Genomic DNA, 25,320 nt, shown 5'->3' with positions numbered 1-25,320 from the left:
GACAGTGATGACTGCTCTCCTTCATCCCCCACCAGATGGGGCTCCAGGGTGACACCTGGGTCCTCTTTGGGATACCCCGTCCCCGCTGCAAGTCCCTACCTCCGTGCACCTCGACTGGACGTTTTGGAAGGAAAAGCACCGCCGAGGACAAGAGAACAAGAACTCGGGGCGACAACAACGTGCCGAGGTAAGCCACACAGTCCTGCTTCTGGAGTCTCCACTGCAACTTTATCCTCAGAAACCAGGGCCAGGGTGTCGCCACGGGGGACACACTCGATGAGACAGCCTGCCCCTCCAACACCATCACACTCAGGAGTATTGAGAGGAGGGCGCCTGGGTGGCTCAGTTGGTTGGGCGACTGCCTTCGGCTCAGGTCATGATCCTGGAGTCCTGGGATCGAGTCCCGCATCGGGCTCCCTGCTCGGCAGGGAGTCTGCTTCTCCCTCTGACCCTCCCCCCTCTCATGTGCTCTCTCTCATTCTCTCTCTCTCAAATAAATAAATAAAATCTTTAAAAAAAAAAAAAAAAACAAAGAAGAGGGGCACCTGGGTGGCTCAGTTGGTTAAGCGACTGCCTTCGGCTCAGGTCATGATCCTGGGGTCTCAGGATCGAGTCCCGCATCGGGCTCCCTGCTCCGCGGGGAGTCTGCTTCTCCCTCTGACCCTCCCCCCTCTCATGTGCTCTCTCTCTCATTCTCTCTGTCTCAAATAAATAAATAAAATCTTTAAAAAAAAAAAAAAGGAGTATTGAGAGGAAAGGGAAAAAAGTGGTAACACACGTAACATCCACATTAGGGAATACCAAGTAAGAGCCAATTAGGACGACCATTTGGCACCGCGGGCTCATGCATATGAAACAGGACACATGGCATCAATGAGCAGGAACGCACGGGGTTTGTGGGAACACTCTAACTGCAGTGCATTAAAGGCTGTGCACCTCTGTCTTTCTAACTCCCATTAGCTCACCCTTGTCTGGATGAAAAGAGCTCAGTGAATCAATTGCTTCTGTTGAACTGTTTATATATTTTCCAAGTCCTGATTAGGCCATTAGTCACCGAGCATATTGCACAGTAAACGAGAGTACCTGCAATTACGCAACTTCCCAAGAACATGCAGAGAGCATTTACAGGGAGGCCACGGTGCCAGCAAAATGTGAAAGGGAGATTATTCGTCAGCACTTTTAAGAACCATGCACTTAAATGCCAAATGAAATATATGCATGGCAGATAGCAGAAGCGGAGGGGTGGAGGGGCGGCGGCGGGGGGGAGAGGAAGAACGCTGAGAGCACCAACATTTACTCTTCTGAACATAGTAGAGCCTTGAAAATGAAAGCCACCCTGTATAACAAACAGCTCCCCATAAAACAGGCTTCAATGTCTTCTCTCCTCTCTGACGGTAATGTTGGGAAGAGCCTTGATAAAACATAAGCACCACAGGTAAAGAACACAGACTCTTGACTCCTTCTCGGTCCGCAGCTCATTCTCCTTCAGAGCCCCCCCCACCACCTGTCAGCATCCATATCCGGCCGCAGTGAGCATAGGGTCCAAACGTGAAGACTCTCCCTTCTCTACTGGGCTCTCTGCTCTCATCTATCACATGCACGCTCGATCAGCAAACATTATGTAATCCTCTATTTGAGGATTTCCCATTCAAAATCATAAAGAACATTTCTAGAAGAAAAAGAAGGGAAGATGTGAGCGTGACATTTCATGTCTTTTACCAGGACGCTGAACCCCTTGCCCACACACACTGCCTGGGAGAAACCAGTGACAGACATGAGGGAAGTTTTTGTTTTGTTTTGTTTTGTTTTTTCAGGAAAATTTGCAAGGGGTCAGCTCCTCGAAACCTCCCGGCAGAGAAATGGGAAATCACGGATCATGAGAAATGGGTCAGAGCCTCTCCATTTACTGTACAGTAGTAACATAAGCAACTGACCTTCCGAAGAGTGTTTTATGGTATTTTTCATGGCAAGGCTGTCACTCTTGGGTCCGCTAACCCTCACTTTGCTACTTCTATTCATACGCTTTATATGTATTTATTTGTTGAGTTATATATTTTAGCTGAACTTGGAATGACAGTTATTTTTAAGAGGCTGCCAACATGGGTCCGGAGGAACCTCAGAAACCTGGCTCACGGTGGCTCTGGCATAAGGAACCTCGACAGCCAAAACCAACCAGAAAGCTGATGAGATCCAGGTTTCCAAAACACTAGCGGAAAGGCATCCTTCTCTCTGCTTTCTTCCATAAAGCTTTTGCAAAAAAAAAAAAAAAAAAAAAAGTTATTTACCAAAGAGGACTCCTTGTGTCACACAACCAACCACTTCCTTGAGTGTTCAGAGTGTAAATCTAGAGGTCCGTGTGTCGGGGTCTAGATGCAAGCAGGGTGCAGCTTTCTTCAGCTGGGTCTGCGACAAGGTGTGAGACAGGTGTGGTGCCCTGGGGACCAGCACCCCCGATGCATCCAACACAGCTGCCTTCTGAATTCGCGGCCCTGAGTTTCTCCACTGACAGCCTTCCAAAACTAATTGAGGCTGTTAGGATAAAGAGGGCAGTTTCTCAGCTTTGATACCTTTAGGGTTATTTCAACTTTCCACCTCTGTTAAGTCCTGCAGGAAATTCTGACAGAAAGCCCTTCCTTACCATTCAAAAGGCCGAGGTGTTCCGAAAAACACTTTCCCACTCCCCATCAGAGAGCTGAAGCCCTGCGTCCTTGTCTTCCGAATTTCGGAGATGACAGTCAAAGGTCTGGGGACGACTTGACCATGCTTATGACAGGCAGACTCCTGGGTTGAGGCTTGGGACAAACAAACCTTTCACATGAGTCCTTCAAAACAGACAGTGCTCTGTTTGAATTTGTGAACCCCATTCTAGTACAAACATGCTTGGCATCTAGTGCCAGACTTTCCTTCCTGGCAAACGGCTCAGCTGCCACCATGGATATTACACTTTAGGTCCCTGCAGTCTTCTCTCTTCCCCTGCGCCTCGTCCCCTTTCCCCTGAGCTATTCTCTGTGCCCAGGCTGCAGGGGTAGAGGCTATGGATCTGGATGCCAGTGAGCTGTCAGAGCCTCTGGCTGGGGCTCGATCATGCCACACTCCTCTCAGCCCCTCCTTGGTCTGGCATGATGACAGATGGCCACTGTGTCCATCGTTTGTCTGTTACATCAACGGAGACCAGCCCATGACTGATCACATGAAGACACAGGGGCATCCAGAGATCCCCCTCAACTCAAGGGACCTTTCTCACTCCTGTCCCCAATGTCTTCGAAGGAGAGATGGTAGAGAGAATAACCTTTCTCAGCTCTCCTGTCTTTGCCTTTGGAAAGATCTTAGACTTATCTGACTGCGGACAAGCAGCAGCCCTGGGAAATGATCAAACCCATACTGCCTCTCCCATTTGAAAGTGTTCTTTCATAGAGGCCCAATTCCTTATTGGGTTGCTTCCTGCTGACTAAGGATGATTTTTTTTCCCCTAGGGATTGACTGAAATGTAAGAGTTGGAAATGGTCTTAAAGATCACTTGATTTGGGCGCCTGGGTGGCTCAGTTGGTTAAGCGACTGCCTTCGGCTCAGGTCATGATCCTGGAGTTCCGGGATCGAGTCCCGCATCGGGCTCCCTGCTCGGCAGGGAGTCTGCTTCTCCCTCTGACCCTCCCCTCTCTCATGTGCTCTCTCTCTCTCTCTCATTCTCTCTGTCTCAAATAAATAAATAAAATCTTTAAAAAAAAAAAAAGATCACTTGATTTAATGGTCCCACAAACTGAAAATGCCTACTAGCTACCGTAGCACAAAGTTTCCTGGGCCTCAACCTCCCTCCCCACCCCAAGCTCTCGGCCAACTCGGCAGAGGCCTGGTGGGGGACCCACAGCTGCTCCAAGGGTTTCTGAAGCCACATCTGAAAACCACTGATATAATCCAACTTCCTCGTTCTTCCTAAGGCCCAGAGAATTTAGGTTACTTGCCGAAGGCCACACAATCGTTAATGACGAGCCTGACTTCTGCATAGTTTCTGGTACCGCCTGACCACTGACATTCTTTACCTGCATTTAGTATTTAGTAAAACTTCAGTCATTCAGTCTCTGCTAATAAAGATGATGTTTTCTTACGGCTATCCAATTCAATTTCTTTGAATTTATTGCATAGCCTATAAATTTTGGGTCTTACATGCAAGTGTCACCTTTCTTAAATCAGGAGTGTTTTCTAAAAAAAAATTATAGATTCTTCATTAATTCACTTTCATATTCTAGAGGTGACAAAGGCCTCATGGAAAACAAATGAGAAGCACACTGAATGAAATTTTCTGTAGGGGGGCGCCTGGGTGGCTCAGTGGGTTAAGCATCTGCCTTAGCCTCAGGTCACGATCCCGGGGTTGTGGGATCGAGCCCCACATCGGGCTCCCCGCTCAGTAGGGAGCCTGCTTCTCCCTCTCCCTCTGCCCCTGCGCACCCCAGCTCATGCTGTCTGGCTCTCTCTGTAAAATAAATAAAATCTTAAAAAAAAAAAAAAGAAAGAAATTTTCTGTAGGAAAACCAAGGAAATTGTCAATGAATGAAATATTTGTTAAACTCTTCAAATAACAGGCACAGACACACACACAAACACACAGCTAGCCTTCCACCTCTGGCTCCAGGAATCACTTACTACCTGGGAAAGGACTTGAACGCTTTCACTGTTCATGTCCCGTGAATGTATAAGTGCGCTATAAATTTTGTTCACTATCATATGCCATTTTGATCACTAGTGTCATTTGTACAATAGCCTATGATATAGACTGATAGTAAAAGAATAAAACTGCATTTTGCTGGGATGCCTGGGTGGCTCAGTCGTTAAGCGTCTGCCTTGGGCTCAGGTCATGATCCCAGAGCCCTGGGATCGAGCCCCACATCGGGCTCCCAGCTCGGCGGGAAGCCTGCTTCTCCCTCTCCCACTCCCCCTGCTTGTGTTTCTGCTCTCGCTGTGTCTCTCTCTGTCAAATAAATAAAATCTTAAAATAAAATAAAATAAAATAAAAATAAATAAAATCTTAAACAAACAAACAAACAAAAAACCCCTGCATTTTGCTAAGCTATTGTACCACGAAGGCTTCTGCCAAAAGACAGTGGCCTTTCCACCCCACCAACCCCCAGTCCTGTTATTCAGAATGAGTGGGTACGGAGCCCTGGGTTTCCCCTTTTCTTGTGAGGAACAACTGAGTGAGTAACCAGGGAGGGCACCAAAGGTAGTTCCCCCACCCACAGACCCTTTTGAAAGAAATGCACAATATTGTTGCTGCACCCACACCACACACAAAAAAACCCCACCACTTTTAAAGTCAACTTCTTATATAAAATCCAGCAGTACTCCCTGTGAGACATTGAAGAAGAAAATACTTTTTGTTCATTGTAAGGTGGATCAAGGGGTTCTATTTAGTTAAAGCAGAGTCTAATTTATAGGGCTAACATAAAATGTTTACAGGTGATAAAAGAAAAAAGAAGTTAGAATTTACATCAAAATAAATCAGAAGACAGAGGGACCCATCATTGTTCAACCTTTAAACTGTTAAAAGCAGAAGCATTCTCTAAGTGTCTTTAAACCCTTAAACAGAGAAATAACAAGGTAAAGATTATCTTCTTTTTCAATAAATTCTTCAAGAGCAGAAAGCATTGACTCTAGCTCTACCTATTTGTTATCTCTGTTCTACATACGAACCTTTTTTTTTTTAAAGATTTTATTTATTTATTTGTCAGAGAGAGAGAGAGAGGGAGAGCACAAGCAGGCGGAGCAGGAGAGGGAGGGGGAGAAGCAGACTCCCCGCTGAGCAGGGAGCCCGATGCGGGGCTCGATCCCAGGACCCTTGAGATCATGACCTGACCTGAAGGCGGACGTTTAACCGACTGAGCCATCCAGGTGCCCCTATAATTCCCCTTCTTATGTAGATGTTTTTTAATTTAGAAAGTTTCCTAGAAAACATGGTTTTATTTATTTATTTATTTTTAAAAAGATTTTATTTATTTATTTGTCAGACAGAGACACAGCAAGAGAGGGAACACAAGCAGGAGGAGTGGGAGATGGAGAAGCAGACTCCCCGCTGAGCAGGGAGCCCGATGCGGGACTCGATCCCAGGACCCTGAGACCATGACCTGAGCCGAAGGCAGACGCTTAACCGACGGAGCCACCCAGGCGTCCCCTCTACATATGAACTCTTAAAAATGAATGCTTCCCGGAACAGATAACATTCATAAGTAATGGATTATTAATATAATTTTATATAAATTTTAAATATTTCTGACAATTAAAAGAATATAATAATACAGAATTTCCTTCATTGAAATTTTTTTATCTTTGAAGAATCTTCCGTGCTCGCTTCGGCAGCACATATACTAAAATTGAAGAACCTTCCATACATGCCTGCAAATCCCCAAAATTGCAAATTAAAAAAAGAAATACTCAAAATACATTGACTTTTAGCTTTTTGACACTATGGTCTTGCAGGGCATATGATGGCACAGAACATTTCCAGTAATAATTTGTTACCCAGAGTATATATAATCATCCCAAAATATACAACACAGAGTCTACAATTTAAAAACCACCATCAGGGCACCTGGGTGGCTCAGCTGATTACGAGTCCGACTCTTGGTCTCAGCTCAGGTCTTGATCTCAGGGTCGTTGAGTTCAAGCCCTGCATTGGGCTCCACGCTGGGCATGGAGCCTACTTAGAAAAAAATTAAATAAATTAAAAAAAAATTAAAACCATATCAGACTCTGAAATATATGATGTATCTTTGTGAACTTCCAACCTTACATTTTTCTGAAGTAGTATGTCTAGGGGCATAAAAAACAGAGGCCATTCGTATCTGGTAACACACCATGTTAGTGAATTATCTTGACAGTTCTTGCCCTGATTAAGACCATTAAGAAAGGCATCCATCCAATATTCCAACAGACAGCCAAAGTTTCTGGTTGTATAATTATTCACCTCATAGGGGTCCACCTCAAAGGCATGGGACACACAGGTTTAGGAACATGATGCAGAAAAGAAATGTTTATGTAAAACGGATTAGTTGGGACAAGTGGACTTCTCTGAAATTAAGATCCTTGGCCACTAGAACCACTCAATTTTACACTCTAGGCTAGAAACAGAAAAGATTAAATAATACTCATACGCGGAGCCAATTTTTCCATCAATTAACAAGCAGGAGACCCCACAAGCATTTTAAGGCAAGATTTTTTTTTAAGTCCTACAAATATAAGTACAGCCTCTCCAGGGGTTTTGTTTTGTTTTGTTTAAAACATTATTTAAAGACGTAAATGAAGTCAACCAAATAAACAACAGATATTTACTGAGAACCTTCTATATGGCTAAAATTAGGTTTCTAAGTCCCAAGTACTTTCAGGATATTTACAAAATTATTTAACTTTATAAAGTATTTCAATAAATAATGCAGTCTTCCAAAATGTGCACGGGGCTGTAATTCCATCTAGTTTCTACGATGACACTATAAACCTTGGATGGAATTACAATCTTAATGGGAATGCTCAGGGAGTCCATGATGAACTCAGTTTCTAAAATAATAACCACCAAGCCAATGGCATATAATTACAACCAGGAAGCCAAGCTGTCTGCTGGCTCGTATAGAAAAACATTCAGTTGAAAGTACCACTCACCTCACTATGGCAAAATCTATATATTATATCTGAAAAACTTCTTCCTCTCCAGAATGTAAACCTTCTAAACTTTTGGGATGAGAAAATTTCCACTAGGGTCTCCCTGATACATGTGTTCTAGATCAGTGATGACAAGACCTTCTAGATACTATCAGTAAAATCTAAGAATCTCCTAATATCACCTTCAAACACCTAAAAGGTAAACTCCAAAAAGTTCAATATATTAAGAAACAGAGGGGGAAAGAAAGCATGCTCAAGAGCCTTAGGAAATGACTGGCATTTCTTCTAATTCTCTGGGACTAGCCTGACATTTATTAACATAAACAAAGCAAAACGCCCTGTGTCTGTAAGAGGGGGAATAAATAAAGATTTATCTAGAGAGATTAAACTCTAGGCTGTAGAAAAATGAACTTAGAAACAGACCAGAATCTCCCTGGGAAAACAAAAGACAATGACACTATGAATCAGCATTTTTCCTCAAGCAGCCTAGAATAGAAGAAGAAACACACACACACACACACACACACAGGATAACAAACACCATGAGGAATGAAGACAAAGATGCATACAAATTTAAAGGAGATATTTGTATTTAGGACACACATGATTTCCTTGATATGTTCATGTCTTTGCCATATGTAACTTTATTTCTTTTTTTTTTTTTTTTTTTTTTTTTTTTTTTTTTTAAAGATTTTATTTATTTATTCATGAGAGACAGAGAGAGAGAGAGGCAGAGGGAGAAGCAGGCTCCCAAGGAGCAGAGAGCCCGATGCGGGACTCGATCCCAGGACCCTGGGATCATGACCTGAGCTGAAGGCAGACGCTTAACCATCTGAGCCACCCAGGCGCCCTGTAACTTTATTTCTTACTTGTAAAGTCACCAAAACTGTCAATCAGTATTCCCACAGCAACCAGAAGACCCCCCCAAAAATTAACATAATTTTTCATAAGTTGTAACATGTTTTTCTGTGCCAGAAATCCTCATCAAACAACATATAAGGCATGAAGAAACTGTACTTTCATATGCAGCCCCTTCCAACACCATCATCCTTCTTTTTTTTTTTTTAAAGATTTTATTTATTTATTTGAGGGAGAGAGAATGAGAGACAGAGAGCATGAGAGGGAGGAGAGTCAGAGGGAGAAGCAGACTCCCCGCTGAGTGGGGAGCCCGATGTGGGACTCGATCCTGGGACTCCAGGATCATGACCTGAGCCGAAGGCAGTCGCTTAACCAACTGAGCCACCCAGGCGCCCCACCATCATCCTTCTATCAGCAACGGTATGTGACAGTCCCTTGAAAAGCCAGTTCACTGAGGGACGTCTTGTGGATTACATGTCACTGGGTTCCTGTATCACTGACTTGAGAACTTTCTAATAACATTAGCTCTTAAATTCATTTTCATGCTCTGGGGATTTATGTATACTGTATCATAGTGGTTACCTAAAGTAAAAAGTATTAAGACAGGAGGCAAAAAAAAATTAAAAACTAAAGTGATGAATTTCCATGACAATGAGACATATCCTTTAGTGGCTTTACTTAAAAAGCCTTCTTATTAAAAAGGGATGGGGGGCTAACACAATGTCTGTCTCTTGGGAGTCCATCCCTCACTCTAACTTGAGAAATACACGCTTGGTGCCAAGTCAATAAAGAATTCTTGAAACAGCTCTGAAGTCACAGACAGAATAAGTGGAGACAAGGTTCTAAGCTCAGCTCCAGAGCCAAGTTGGTACACGAATACCAAGCCAACAGCTCAAGGCTTCCCTTATCAATGACAGGCAAAACCCCTGACTTTGGCCTCCTCCATAGAACACCAACTAAAGGGGCACCTGGGTGGCTCGATCAGTTAAGTGTCTGCCTTCGGCTCAGGTCATGATCCTAGGGTTCTGGGATCGAGTCCTGCATCGGGCTCCCTGCTCAGTGGGGAGCCTGCTTCTCCCTCCGCCCCTCCCCCTGCTTGTGTGCTCGCTCGCTCTCTCTGTCTCTCAAAAATAAAAAAAATCTTTTTTATTTTATTTTTAGATTTTATTCATTTATTTGAACGAGAGAGAGCAGCAGAGGGAGAGGGAAAAGCAGACTCCCCACTGAGCAGGGAGCCTGATGCGGGGCTCAATCCCAGGACCCCGAGATCATGACCCGAGCTGAAGGCAGCCGCCTAACCAACTGAGCCACCCAGGCACCCGAAAATAAATAGAATCTTTAAAAAAAAAAAAAAAGAACACCAACTAAATTCAGAACTAGCGAAGTCCTGCTTAACACCGAAGGCTGAATAATTTTTCATAAGTTGTAACATCCTCTTGGCTGGAATCTGGCCAGCCAGACTTAACATAACACGGCAACCCAAAAATATAAGGGTAATGGGGAAAAGAGAATTCCTTATATGTCTGCTTCCCACAAAATATTCCTGGTGACATTCAACCTGCTTCCCTCCTGCCCAGTGACAAACAGGGCTACCTAAAAAGTAATGCCCTTCCAAAACTACCAATAAAACTACTTCATAAAATTTAATTTAGTATCTTGAGATTCCCACTAATGATACCCCCGACAACCACCAGAAGCTGGTTAGACAGCTTTGGAAGCATGGGAATAGATGTGCTTAGTGATGTGTGTGTGTGTGTGTGTTGAAACACACTACCTTCCCTATATGCAGAGGGGATTTCCTGCCTGGCATATTTCAGAGCACATGGAGACAATACTTATTCTTTAGGACAGAGCTTCTGAGTAGGCAGTGCTATGGGATTGCAACGCATGAGGTCTGCTGAAGTCACAGGAAAGCAAGTTTAGGGCCTGGGGCTGTTCTATTCCAGATGGAAAAGAATGGAAAAGGAGATGAACTTTGTTAGCAATTACAAAGTTTTTTCAAACAAATTCCTCATCTGTTTCCTCATCTGGAGTTTTTACCCACTACAGGAGAGCGAGATAAAACAAACAAAAAGGGTACTATTCCGGATTCCTAAGGGAACATGGAAGAACCCAGCTGTTTTCTTTAAAAGCATTATTTGTGCAAAAAAATTAATTAATTAATTAATTAAATAAAAGCATTATTTGTGCTCCGACTGCATAACCTCTAGGAGAAAGAGGATGATCCTGATAAGCTTGACCCTCTACTCTATCAGCAACTTGACTTTGTCCAGCGTAGATAGCTCCGTACCGCTATGCCTCCTCCTGGAAACTGGATACATGAAGGACATTTATTTATTCACATTACCAAAGAGATTAGCTCCAAAGTTCTCTTGAACATTTTACAGCTTTCCAGCAGCTCCTCATTCTTCACAGGTAATTAACCTCTTGATGGGCTTGGAGCAGCAACAGTGTTAGAAGCCACAACACATTGATGATAAGTTATAAACCAGGGGAGAGGATAATTGGAAAATAGATTTCCAGGCTCATTGGAAAATAGATTTCCATTCATTGACATAAGTACATTCAACTTTTCAGGAACATGTGAATCACAACACTGCAGCATTGGCAGGGACCTTAGAAAATCCTTCTGCTCCAACTCCTTTTCCCAATAATGAGAAAATGGAGGTACAGATCGAGTGACTTGTCCGGACAGATTGAACGCAACACAAATTCAGTGAGAGCTGTGTCAAGTCAGACCTGGCCACACAGAGTGGCATCCTCTTTCCCAGCCGGTCGCCTTCGCAGATGGTGCAGTTCAAGCAACCCGTGCCTCCTGCCCTTGGGTCACCCGATCACATGTTAGGAAAGATCTAGGAAATAATGACTAAGCTCTGAAAACTGAGAATGAGACAAAAGAATAAGAGGAGATAAGAAAGGAGGCAAAAAGACTCAAACTGCAACCAGACTTGAGTATTTGCAAACACTACCTGCGCCTTTCATTACCCTTGAATGAGTGTTGACATAATGTCATGCACACTTCGTGCTTTCCGTAGAGATGAGGGGGATGTTATGTCCAGGCAGAAATTCCCTGGAGGGATCACAGGTCCCAAATCACTATGGGCTCCTTTCATCAGGGCCATCCTCAGGCAGAGTGGCAAAGCTCCCTGAGGGCAGGAACCTTGTCTGTCTTGCTCATTATTAGATTCCCTAAACCTAGAGAGTACAAGGCACAAAGTGAGTACTCTGTAAAATTCACCAAAAGAATGAATATAAACTCCTAGGAGACAAGAAGAAAGATGCGTAGTTTGGAAGTGCTAATGCAGTGCTATCATGCATAGTAGGAAAAAATGAAAAAAAAAAATGCCTATTTAAAATTTAAAAGAATGTTAAGGGGTGTCTGGGTGTCTGGGTGGCTCAGTTGGGGAAGCATCCGACTCTTGATTTCAGCTCAGGTCCTGATCTCAGGGTCCTGGGATGGAGCCCTGTGCTGGGCTCCGCACTCAGTGGGGAGTCCGCTTGAGGATTCTCTCTCCCTCTCCCTCTTCCCATGCTCGCTTTCTCTCTCTCTCTCTAAAATAAATAAATCTTTTTTAAAAATGTTAGAAGATGGGGAGGGGTTGTATTTATTAAAAAATGAGGTATGTTAAATATGTAAAGCACTTACTAAGCAGTTACTGCCAGTTACCTGTATTAAGTAGGTACCACAGTTAAGCCAATAGAGTTCCTGTGTTAGAAAGAGCCTCCAGCCTGAAACACACTGCCAAGAAAGCATGGTAAAGGATGGCAGACAGTCACTGAGAAGATACCTTGAACACACAGATAAAAACCAAGCAAATATGGTTGATACGGTGGACAAACGGCAGCTCTAGGTGCTACGTGTTCACACGGAATACAAATGGTCACATTGTGTATTTTCTAATGAGCTCTGTGCAGCTTATATAATTCTTGGCAACCACTGACATCAACATTGCTCTTTGCGCTTTTCCATTCGAGCCTCTACTTTATCACAGTCACAAAGAAACTATATGACAAATAATTTGTATGATCACTTTGGGTTCTTGGACAACTTGCTAGCTCTCTAAGGATATGAAGTTAAAAGTCGAGACCAGTGCAGCTGGGTATAATAGTATTAATAAATGTAATTATCAGATTTGCCTATTTTCAAGACTCAAGAAAGACAATACATCCCATTAATACACACACATTCACACAAGGGGAAACATACTATAGCTTCTTGGAAAACTTTTAATATGGTTTGGCCATTGTGAATAAATGATCACCAAAACAATTTTAAAAATAAAGGCTACAGAACAAGCACTGTGTTGGGCGCTTTACACGTCCCTCATCTCATTCTTACAAAGAAATGAGGTGTTCTACATCTTTGTTTTAGAGATGAAGAAACTGAGGCTCAGGGCTAAGTATCTCAAAATGGCCGATCTGGGCTCAAAACGTCTGTCAGAATGATCCCAGACCCAACATACAGGCAGAGGTCTTTGCAGATAGGAAGATTCCCATAGACACGCCTCTTGATTGACCTCACACTGGTGTGTCTGCACATTGAGTAGCAGGATGGCATGAAGGGGAGAGCCTGGACCATGCAGCCCAAGCTCCTGGGTTCAAATCTCAGCTCTGCCACTCCCCAGCTGCATGCCCTAACCTCTCTGTGTGCCTCGGGGTCCTCATCTCTAAACATCATAATCATAATAGTACCCAAGGAACCAAGATCTACTTACTCATAGGGCTTTTGTGAAAATTAAATGAGCTGATAAACACACCACAGAGAACACAGTTAAGCACTCAAAAATATTACGATGTGCCAATGTTTAGTAACCTTTGGAATGCTAACAAAAACACTGAATTCTGGAGTCAAGTGGCCTCAGCCATCTACATACTATGTGATCTTCACCAAGTCACTTAAACTTTCTGAGGTCTATTTGCATCTGTAAAAATGGGATGTCAGCTGCCATGCTTCATTCTTAGGATTGTCATAAGAATCAAACAACAGGGGCACCTGGGTGGCTCAGTCGGTTAAGCGTCCGACTCTTGGTTTCAGCTCAGGTCATGATCTCAGGGTCATAAGATCGAGCCCTGCATCGGGCTCCACACTCCATGCGGAGTCTGCTTGAGGATTCTGTCTCTCCCTCTGCCTCTCCCCCTTCTCGCGGGTTCTCTCTCTCTCTCAAATAAATAAATAAATCTTAAAAAAAAGAAATCGAATAATGGTCAAGTTATATGAGAGAGCTTTAGACACTTGACAGATAGACACGTGTTCTATCTATACCACCATGTCCACAGGAATGATTACCATCAACTTTCAACCTCTCAAAACCAAAGAGATCATCTTTATCACATTGTCTCCTGCCTGTGAATTTAACATGAAACAGCAGTTCCAAAGTCTCGACACTGAGTTCCCTGTGATAACAGAAAAGGTCCGGTCAGCCAGGACTCAATCAGATGGAACTCTATTATCTGCCTCCTTCTGCACACCCACCGCGAGAAGGTAACTGATGTTCATCATGACCCCAGAGCACTCCAAGACTCCGGAGTACCTTCAGGAAAAGATTAAATTATATTCAGCCTAGTTTATTATAAAGTGTATTTAATTATACTCAAATTCTTTGAAAACTGGTGACCTAGGAAAAGCAGACAGTAAGTCACAGGTTCTCTCTGCTAACTGGAAGCCTGTCCTCACCGTCCTACCTCCAATCACCCTTTATCAGAGTTTACTGTAAAACACAGCCCACCCTGGGCTAGGAAAAACTGGGAATCCAGCTTGCTAATTATAAAAGTCAGAAGAACCTTGCCCTGCATAATCCTCAAGGACCACTAAGGTGCAGAAATATTGATGTCAAAATCTTGAAACCATGAAAAACTTAAAACTATGTAAGACTCCTACATGTTTCGAATATGGTTTTCGTTCTTCTAATAATGAATTTAAACACTCAAACAAGGGGCGCCTGGGTGGCTCAGTCATTAAACGTCTGCCTTCGGCTCAGGTCATGATCTCTGGGTTCTGGGATCGAGCCCCACATCGGGCTCCCTGCTCGGCGGGAAGCCTGCTTCTCCCTCTCCGACTCCCCCTTCTTGTGTTCTTTCTCTCGCTGTCTCTCTCTCTCTGTCAAATAAATAAATAAATAAATAAAATCTTTTAAAAATAAAAAAAAATGAACACTCAAACAAGCAATAATGTAAAGATATCACGATGTGTGTATTATTATCAGCACCTGGAAGTGTAAAAACAGATCGGTAATGGTGAACATTACACTCTTTAGAGTGGGAAAAATAACATTTTGTGTGTTTAGTTAAGTTTTGCCCTTGTTTGAAAGAAATTAGGTGTAGGCTAGTGAGAAACTTAATACAAAAATAAAGTTATACTGCATTCGGGTTGTTAAACTATGGCTGTTCGCCTTTGTTAAAATTATTTCAGTGCGGTTACATCACCTTTCCAATTTAAAAACTGAGACGCAAATGTGAGTCTTCAGTGCCATATTTCAGTGTTAAGAGAAAAAGGACTGGTTGTATATTATTCCTCTCCAGTCAATATATGGCTCCCTTCTGGAGAATTCCTCACGAGAGGAGCCTCCCACCTCTGCCTGAACATGTCAGGTGATGCTGATTTCATTACCTCATCAATCAGCTTGTTCTATTTTCAGGCAGTCTTGAGGTGAGAATGTTCTTTCTCCAGTAGAAGAACTCTTAACTCTCCTTACCTTAAACTTCCCTTCTGTTCTTAGTTCAAATTTATTTGGGTCCTTAGGAACCACTTCAGGAAGTGATTTCACTTCCCATCCGGTCCTTTGCTAGCCTCGCTCATTTTACCAGATAAATAATGACCTGCTTCTACTCAAATTTTTCACTATTATTCCCCAAGCCACAGTGGCCATTCTTCGTAACCATGGGCCAAACCAGCTGAAGGGCCGTTAGCACCAAGGGTCCATGAGACTACGATGGGCATGGTCCTAAGGACGTTAGGGGACTTGGTGAGCTTTCATGGGACCCAGCTATAGCATATGGGACCCAGCTATAGCATACACTGTTTCTATGGAAAAAATATTCTGGGTGGCTCAGTCGGTTAAGCGTCTGCCTTAGGCCCAGGTCATGATCCCAGGGTCCTGGGATCGAGTCCCACATCGGGCTCCTTGCTCAGGGAGGAATCTGCTATTCCCTCTCCCTCTGCCACTCCCCCTGATTGTGCTCTCTCTCTCTCACAAATAAAAAAATAAAATCTCAAAAAAAAAATATTCTGAGTTCCAAAGGTCAGGTTTACATTCTTTCCAAAAAAGATATATTTATAGATCACTGCTTCTACTTTGGGGGAAAAAAGTGTTACACACACACACACACGGTATAATCTATCACTCTGTCCTCTTACCCATGTTATGAGCCCCGTAAGTGTTTTGGTGCGTGCATAAAATCCACCAGTTCCTCCCCCCTCAGCTGAAAGAGCTGATGAGAAGCAGAAGTGGCAGATCCAACAAACCCATGCTCTTCAGGCTGCCCCCTCTCCTCTGCTTCCTGGGATAACGGAGCTGAAAAGAGCAGGCATGGGCATGGAGTCCTCTAAGGCACACGTCTACCCAAGTCCCCCGGCAATGCCGGCCAGGCACATAGGACAACCCATCTGGGATTGAGATTGCTCCTGAGGCTTCTGGTCTCCACCAAACAGGCCTCCCGTTCTGCCTTGTTGAAGTCAACACTGAAGTCCTATACAGATGTCTTCTTATGGATTCATCTAGAACCATGACTGGCTGAAGCCGAGAAGGGACCCTATTTATTTTTATTTTTTTATCCAGTACCCATTTGGGCTGTTACTAAATAAAAAATATCATGCACACTGGCAGCCCTTACTTTATATATTAACATCCTATTTCACCTGGCACAGTCCTCCCCGACTGTGTCAGCCTTGGGCACCCAGAATGTGGCCGTGACTGCCTTGGGCCAAGCTGGCAGGTGGGGAAAGCAAGGGATTCAAATTAAGGTACACAGTTCAGGCTAGTAATTTTTATAAGCTTGGTTATCTGATCTCCCTCAAGTTTACAACAGATCAGACAGAGGCAAAGGAAAGGAGCTGTAAGACATGACAGCCAAGAAAAGTGAAAAGGACAGGGCTCCTGGATAGCTCAGTCGTTAGGCGTCTGCCTTGGGCTCAGGTCATGATCCCAGGGTCCTGGGATCGAGCCCCGCATCGGGCTCCCTGCTCGGCGGGAAGCCTGCTTCTCTCTCTCCCACTCCCCCTGCTTGTGTTCCTGCTCTCGCTATCTCTCTCTGTCAAATAAATAAAATCTTAAAAAAAAAAAAAAGTGAGTAGGACAGAGGCCATGACATCAAGAATTACGAGCTTCTGGGACATCATAACTGTCCTATATCAGTGTAATCATTTCACAGAAATGACAGTAAATTTCCAAGAAAAAGGATAAATTAATGTTCACTACCCTGCACTCTATTTAGGAAACTTTATACCACATTTTACAATAATTTTTTCCTGAAAATGTTGAGGTGTTATTTTTTCTTTCCTTCCTTCTAACAATGTCAGCACTTGATGCCTTTAAATACGCTGACTAAAATATACTATCTGAAAGCAGTTAATTCCAGGAGTATACAAAATTAAATATTTAAACCTTTACTAGGGAAACATGAGGGAACAAAAGTAACTAATCATGAAAGAACTCTGAAGAATTAGAGTGTTGCATTCTTTTGTGGAGAGGAACATTTGAATGAAAGGAAGAAATTTACTTTCTGACCTACTGGCCAGACATCTGGTGGTCATACAGCCCCAGCGTTAGGTGGACCAAGAGAGTTTCTGAAATCTCTGTCACAGGAATAGTGGAAAAAGGTTTTTTCTCCCCTTCTCATTTTCAAGGGAAAGGTAGTGTTGATCCTGAAAGCTAAGAGAGGGGAAGACTAGGGGCATTTTTCATGCAATACCTTCTCAACTCTTCTCTCTTAAACATCTTTGCTGTACGGGTATGATACTTCTGTCACTAGGAGTTTTAAGGAAAATTCTGGCAAGGCTCACTGACTCCTAAGACACTGCACCAGGGCACCTGAGGTGCACCCACACCCACCATATTAAAGTGGAGAGCCCCAGGGCGCCTGGGTGGCTCAGTCGGTTGGGCGACTGCCTTCGGCTCGGGTCATGATCCCGGAGTCCCGGGATCGAGTCCCGCATCGGGCTCCCTGCTCGGCAGAGAGCCTGCTTCTCCCTCTGACCCTCCCCCCTCTCATGTGCTTGCTCTCTCTCATTCTCTCTCAAATAAAAAAAAAAAAAAAAAATCTTTAAAGTGGAGAGCCCCAGTCGGGGGGGAGGGAGACGGGAGAGGGGTGCACCCACCCACACATTTTATTTTAGCTGGATTTCACGGACCACGTATTTGTGAGGTGATTTCGCTTTAGATCACAAATCGGGAAAATTCCTTGGTATATTATTAACATATTATCAAGTATGAAGGACAAAAGAATTCCAAGTACAAGGATGTCACCAAACTGCTATAATCTCCCCGTAGACCTCCCTAAGACCTCTCCCGACCTCCCATTCCCTTTCGATCCCAGTTATTGCGATGCTATTTAGAATATGGCTGTTTAACATAAGCATTTATTCCACTCTTTTCTTGTTTCTTTGCACTTAAATTTTTAAAAAATTTTTTATGGTGTCTGAAGAGCTAAGCCTAATTTTTTTCATTTTTAAAAAATTATTTTTGTATGTTATTTTTCCCCTCTAGTTGTCCCCAACTCCCTAAATCTCTCATAAAAGAGGCTAAACTCTCACTAGGCTTAATCCTCAAATGTTTCCAATTTACTCACATGGGGGGGGAATCCACCTCAACATTTTCAGGAAGAAACTATTGTAAAATGCGCTATAAAGTTTCCTAAATAGAGTACCCATAGCGAGTAAATGACCAACCTGCCTTTCCAAAGGGACCAAACATTTCTGCCTTCTGACTTTCTAATACATTTCTAACAAAGCCAAATGGGGATGAAACAACAATAAAATCAGTCTGTTCACAACACCTAAGGACAAATAATCAAGTCCTTATGGCAATCAACCAATCAAAAGCCACAGCTCTCCTGAGCTCCAGCTACCAGGAGGAGGAGACCCCCCAGGCCCCAGGGAGCTTTGCCCAAGGGACAGAAGGTGGTCCCTTCCTGCCAGCCCTGGAGATACATCTCACCCTCAGTGCCTTCCTATGGCTAGAATACCAGGAGAGAGTGTTTGCCCACTCCAATCATCTCTTCCCCATGGCACAGCGAGAGATTAATGTCATAGAGGTAACAGGGGCAAAAAAAAAAATGGCAACCACTTCCATTCAGAATGATTAACTTTTCACCTGCATTGCAGACTATGTTCATTATTTATTTGAACAGCACCTGGAAACTCCACATCTGAACGCATCACTCAGTCATTCGTGACTTGCACTGAAGAAGGGCTTCACTGATCTCTCACTTGAGTAACCCGTGAAGGGCTCGAGAACAAGAATGTGTCTGAGCGGTCCACACAGGACCTACCCCTCCCTACCTCCCCCACTCTGCCTCCCAAGACCTAGGAGGTGATGCTTCCTCCTTCTACAGCCACACTGAACACAATGCTGGGCTTTTCTTAAACAAATAAACCTTTGTCTAAAGAGGATTAAAACTTCTAGATAGGGCACACTGATAATCATTAAAGTCTGTGTGGCATATGTACGTACACTTTCCATTCTATATGGTAATGCCATTTCATTAAGGAAATTTTTTTTTTAAGATTATATTTATTTATTTGTCAGACAGCGAGATAGAGCACAGGTGGGGGGGGGTGGCAGCAGGCAGAGGGAGAAGCAGGCTCCCCGCTGAGCAGGGAGCCTGCCATGGGGCTTGATCCAGGGACCCTGGGATCATGACCTGAGCCGAAGGCAGCCGCTTAACCCACTGAGCCACCCAGACCCCCTGAGGAAAGTTTTTTTTTATTCTTGAAGGATGAGAACAATGACATTGAAATCATACATTTTCAAAACCAAGCCATTTAAAAAATAATCCCAATAATAGAGAAAGATCCTAACTGAAGCTAAAAAGCGATGCCCAGAGAAGAAAAAACACTGAGCTAGGAGTCTCTGGAGAGCTGTTTTTCAGCCTCGGCCCTCATACAAACGAGCCGTGTGTTGCAGGGCTGGTCACTTAACCTCACTACACCTCAGATTTCTCATCTGTAAAATTAGAACATTCGGTTAGATTAAAGCCCTTTCATCAGTTCTAAAATTCTGATTCTATGATTGTCCTTCCAATTCAATAAAATGAAATACAGTGTTCAATACTGCTTTCTTTTCCAACTAAGCTAATTTTTTTAAAGGCAGAAAAGCTCAACTATGCCAAGAAAATATAACCACAGAGGAATTTTTTTTAAATTTTATTTGTGCAACACAAGGTCTGTCCAGAAATTAATACCTGATCTTTACTTCCAGAAAAAAAGTCCCCTTTTTTTGTTTTCTTCTGTGCAATGTTCAGTTCACCACTAGACAAGAAATAGTATTTGCCTGTGCAAGTTCGTCTGTATTTGCTGATCTGTTGTGTTCAAGCATTCAGCAGCTCGGTGGCAGAAAGCAACTTCTCTATTCTTCACTGTTACACTGCATTTAAAAGAGCAACAGAAACAGCTCCGAAATACACAAGCAAAAATCTTGCTGTCCTCTTGTTTGAAACAGCTGCAAACTACAGGCTAATCTCAGAATCTATGACCTCACCACCCAACGCTTTACAAATTGAGTAACTACTTCCCTGTCCGTTACTACTCAAATGACAAAAGTGAAAACAAAAGGGCGCAGCAGAGCCCTGCAGGTTAGGTTTGTGGGTGAGGATGCAAAAGGAGAATAAGCAGGTCTCACTGAATCCAGAGGCACATTCCAAGGGGGTTTTGGGGAGGGCTGACCCGTCTGTTTATTGATGGTTTTACCCCCTTGGCTCCTCACCCTGAAGCCTGAGAACTGTTTGTGGGTCTTGATAAAGAGGCTTCTCAAGCACAGTGTGACTTCCAGGGAGAGAGCTGAGCCAGACCACACCATGCAAGCCAGCAGGACAGATACTAAAAGGTGATAAGGCGCAGAAGAAGCACTTGTTTTCATTAATGCAAAACCTCACCAACTTCCTTAGACTTCCCCAAGTGAGGTGTCAGACTCACATGATTTTGAAGAAGAATCAAACGTTTTTGCCTCTTGGAAGAGAAACACATTCACAATTCAGTACTTGACCACATAGTTCATCAGCGTTTAAAAAAAAAAAAAAAAAGTAAGTTTCCCCGGGGTAGGAAGCAACACAGTCCAGAGTTTAAAAAATAAAATTCTTCATGTGCTCAGGATGAAACACACTACTCAAAATAAACGGAATGACACCGAAAATGATCTGCTTGCTGAATGAAAAGAAACGCTATTCTAAGTCAAAAAAAAAAAAAATGATTATGAAGCAACGGGAGCTTACTCTGTCTTCTTCAATTACAGTTTTAAGGAACCCATGTGGCAGGCAGTTCGTGCTTTTTAGCTTCCCTATATACCAATTCCGGGGTCTTCTCGGACTTTCCCGTGGCGGCCCCTTCCTGCCAGCCACGCTGGTGACTTGGGCAGGCTCTTCGGAGCGAGGTGCTCAGCCCTTTAAAAGAATGAGCTTCGGCAAGGATTTGGGAGCCTCCTTTCTCTGTATCTGGGGTACAGACGAGAAAACACTCCTTGTTTCTGCCTTATGTTTCTGCTGGGCGCACGTCTCACTGTGTTCTGGACTCCCTCCCGGCTCCCTCCCTCCCTCCCTCCTTCCCTCCCCAGGGCCATTCCTGGCTGATCAGAGGGGGCGGGAGGGGAGGGCAAAGTTTAACCTTACCAGGAGATTGGGTTGTCTGGTGCCGAACAAAAGTCCCCAGATAACGGCTGAATCGTGGCCATTTACAGAACAGCATAAGGCTACTCCTGTTCCTTTTACTGTTGCGGTTGCCATGGCCGACCCAAACAATATACCCCAGCTCCGCCATCCTCCGGCTTCCTAACCACCTCCCACAGACCTCCAATGCGGGCAGGAGGAGGTGAGAACTGCTCACCGATGGGCCCGAGAGCCTGGAGAGGAGATCTAATGGGCAGGTCAGCCCCAAAGGTGTGAAGTGGGAAAAGCAGACATTCTGTTCTTAACTGCCAGGCTCTGCTCGCCCCGAGTTTTCACCCAATTTTCCAAAGTGGGAAACAGCTCTGAAGAAGGAAAAGCAACTGTCTGAAACCCCAACTTGAGAAAACAACAATCACCTTTAAACTTGGGTTTTACTACAATCAGCAAAACAAAGGGGGGGAGGGGAAAAAAAAAAAAAGGCAGGAAGATCCTGGGGAGAGTCATATCTGAATGCAGGCAAGACAGCGCTGAATGTCGGAGGTCACAAGTAATAAACAACAATGTTGTGATTTTCTTGTTTAAAACAAATTCCTGGTTGAAGGAATTTAAAAAAAAAAAAAAAAAAACCCAGACACAGAAACCACACAAAGAAGGAGGGAGAGGGAGAGAAAGATTACCCTAAAAATAAACCACCGATGAATTTTTTATAACACATTTTGAAACTAAAGACAGACCAGCCCAGGGCATTTCTCAGGGGATGGAACACCTGGACTCTGGACCCAGCTCTGCCACTGTCCCTCTCAGCTAGTCATCACTTAATCTGAAAAAGGGGGGGGATGGAGTGAACTGTCCTTAACTTCCCTTACAACTCTGAAATTCACCTTATAACCTCCATGAGCAGTACTGCAAGTAGGTCTGCCCAAAATCACATGAATAAGAAAAAAGACGCAGGAGACCACCATCTTCATTCTAACAGCGGTATTGCCGGGCTGTGGGGTTAGGGATGCTGCTTCCCCACTTCCCAAGGTGCTTAATTTGGGAGACTTGCCCCTAAAATAAAAAACTGCCACTATAGGATAGTCATAACATACATCACCACGAATGGACTTAATGTCGCGGAACCCCCACATTAAAAATGCTTAACAGGGCAAGTTTTACGCTGTGTATTTGTAGCACAGTAAAAAAAAAAAAAAAAAAATCTATATAAAAAAGGGGACATGATGATGGGACCCACATTGCAGGAATGTTCTGGAAGTAGGCACCGCATTAAAAATTTAAAAAAAAATTTTTTTTTTTTAAACATGGTGTTTAGCTTTCATTTCCTATCTATTTTAATTTGGTCTCTGGGGTCTGCTGAGCACAGTTTCCACTTGCACCCAGGCAGGAGAGAAATGGCTCATTTGCTGTTTCACAGAGGAGTTCCTTCCCTGTCTTTGTTGCCCTCTCCCCATCCCCACAAAAACTGTCGTTCTACAAATCACTCCTAAGAGCTCTGTGAGGCACTCCCTCGAAGAATCTGCACAGATCAAAATCTCAAGTGCTTGCTTGCCGAGGGACTGCTGTAATTTGAGGTGTTGCTTCCTTTTAAAGAATAAAAAGCAGATGCTCTAAGCTGATGAAAGTAAATGTCCTTTCAACACGTCTCTTTCTCTCGCACTTGAAACTCTTACCTGCGAGAAGTGCTTCTCACACTCAGTCAGGTCATTTCTGCACTTTTTACTTTTTCTTTGAAGGCGCTGAGCAACGTGACTCTCCACCTGGGGGGTAATGTTTCCTGACAGGGAGCCTCCTGAGGGCACCCCACACAAGGGCCTGCAGGCTGACAGCGGCCCGAGTCCAAGCGTGGCACCAAGGACACCGTCTCCCTCCGTTGGAGCTAAAGGAATCCAATGCTTCTCGGCAATCCTGACACGGAGTCTCAAAGCCACATACACGCCTTAGTCATTTCTAGACTTCTGCACAAATACATACCTAAGAACTCACTCTCCAAGGACCCCAGTGTGAACTGAGTAGGGGGAGGGCAGTACCAGAGGGACCAGTGAATTAAGAGGTCTAATCTTAGCCCCACTACTACTTTGGAAACCTCACGACCTTGCCACCTTCTCTCTGTTAAAATGCACAGAGTGGACCCAAACCATCCTAAAAGCCCTCTAAGCTGGATCACTCTGTGAGTGCGTGAGATATGAATATAGGACAACTGCCCAAGGCAATTTACACAGCAAGTCAAAGACAAGGGGGCAACTGGAGGGGTCAGGGGAAACCAGGGACCCGCAGAGAGTAATGAAATCAAGGGCCCTGGCTTCCAGATCCACCTAAAACCATGAGTAACCCCACTGTGCTGCCCAGCCCCATAGGAGGTTCTGGGGAGATGCAGAAGGAAGTCTGGTCCTCAGTGAAGCAATGTCAGGGGCAGACTCTGAAATTCAATCATGGAACAGAATACAATCAAGTAAGTCAAAACATCTAGTTCCATTCTTTGATTTAGCAAACAAGTAAGCTGCAGAGGCCCCTTCTGAGGTCTAGAGCTATTTAGCCGAGGACATGCTGGACACCTCCACCGGGAGGCCTTCCTTAGTTCTTCTGCCAGGCTCCCCAATGCAATGGAGTGGTGTCACTGTCCACCCACTTGTCCAAAGCAGAAACCCTGCCCTCTCACTCACCTTCAAGTCCTTAGGTCCTGCCTCATTAACATCCCTCCAATCTGCGGGCTCTTGCCCCGTCTGTCATTTCCACTGTCACTCCAAGCTCCCTGAGAACAAGGCGCCTGAGTGTCCTGGTCCATGCGGGATCCTCAGCACACAGACTGGTGATTAGCAGGGAGCAGGTACTCCACGGTGGTTATTTAACATGACATTCCTCTGTCACCTGAGTTTCTATAACTGTTTCCTCTCTGGTCTCCCTGCCCACCACCTGGTCCCTTTTCATGCCACATGCACAGCACTAGAAAAATGAGGTTTCTAAAACACACATCTGCCTTCTCACATCCCTGCCTCAGGCCCTTCAGTGTGTTTGGGGTTTGCTTTACATTTTGGATAAAAGCCAGGTTCCCTGATCTAGCCTTGAACCTCTCCAGGGCTGTCAGGCCTGCCTCCCTGACCTGCTTGTTGCTTCTTCAATCTGCCCATACACCATTCTGCACTTTTTTTGGTCTCTCTTTCCACATGCTTATCTAAACTACTCCTCATTCCCAAAAGCTTAGTTTGAAGGACATGTATTCTGAAAGCCTCCTGTGACTCCCTTTTTCCCCCCAGTCAGTCTGATTTAGATGCCCCTTCTCTGTGGTTCTGTATTTTGTGCAGGTATCCATGAAATATTTGTTAAATTAATGAAGAATGGGGGGAGAGAAGGAAGAAAGGGGGAAGGAGGGCCAATGAGAGAGAAAGAGAGAAGTTCAAAAGAAAGAGAAGCCCCTGAAAGAATTAAGTGTTTCTTAAAAGGTTAAGAAAAGCAGTTAGTGTCAGAACTGGGACAAGAATCCAGGCCTCCTCATTTTCTCTGATGGATCTTCTTCCAAATCCAGCCTATAAACGTTTTCTCAAGGATCTCTTCTCTTTCTCACTCTACTCCTGCTGGAAGACCTCCTACAGTTTTACTTACTACTCTCAAATCCCTGTCTCTTATCAGACTATATCCAATTATCTGCTATCTAGATGTCCCATCGGCAATTCAAATTTAAAGTGACAAGGAATAAAATAAAATAATTACGTTATCCCCTGCTCTCCAATGCAAAACAACAACAACAATAAAAACCACTTCTTCCTCCTGGATCACCTGCAGCCTTCCTACGCCCATTCATAGAGAGTCGTCTGAGACAGAAATGTGGAAATCAGCATTCAGTTTTTTAAATTATCACTTCTAGGGCGCCTGGGTGGCTCAGTTGGTTAAGCGACTGCCTTCGGCTCAGGTCATGATCCTGGAGTCCCTCGGCGGGGAGGCTGCTTTGCCCTCTGACCCTATCCCCTCTCATGTGTTCTCTCTCATTCTCTCTCTCTCAAATAAATAAAT

At 44.0% G+C, this 25,320-nt stretch overlaps 1 protein-coding gene across 14 annotated transcripts in view; it reads right to left on the bottom strand.

The window, feature by feature from the left end:
• ATXN1 (ataxin 1) overlaps positions 1 to 25,320 on the bottom strand; it is a 380,804-nt gene that overhangs the window by 313,801 nt on the left and 41,683 nt on the right. Inside the window, exon 1 of one of the 14 annotated variants that reach the window (XM_081827646.1) lies at positions 20,630 to 20,916. The exons of the other annotated variants lie outside the window; for them this stretch is intronic. The gene's annotated coding sequence lies outside the window, so the exon portion shown is untranslated. Of the gene's footprint in view, positions 1 to 20,629; positions 20,917 to 25,320 lie in introns of those variants that run through there. 14 annotated transcript variants of the gene reach the window in all.

The sequence above is a fragment of the Leptonychotes weddellii genome, chromosome 8 (genome assembly GCF_054177405.1).
Source record: "Leptonychotes weddellii isolate Sample4059 chromosome 8, ASM5417740v2, whole genome shotgun sequence".
NCBI classification, from domain to species: Eukaryota; Metazoa; Chordata; class Mammalia; order Carnivora; family Phocidae; genus Leptonychotes; species Leptonychotes weddellii.
Note: the sequence above shows the minus strand (reverse complement) of the source record. Positions and strands in the feature narration are given on the sequence as shown.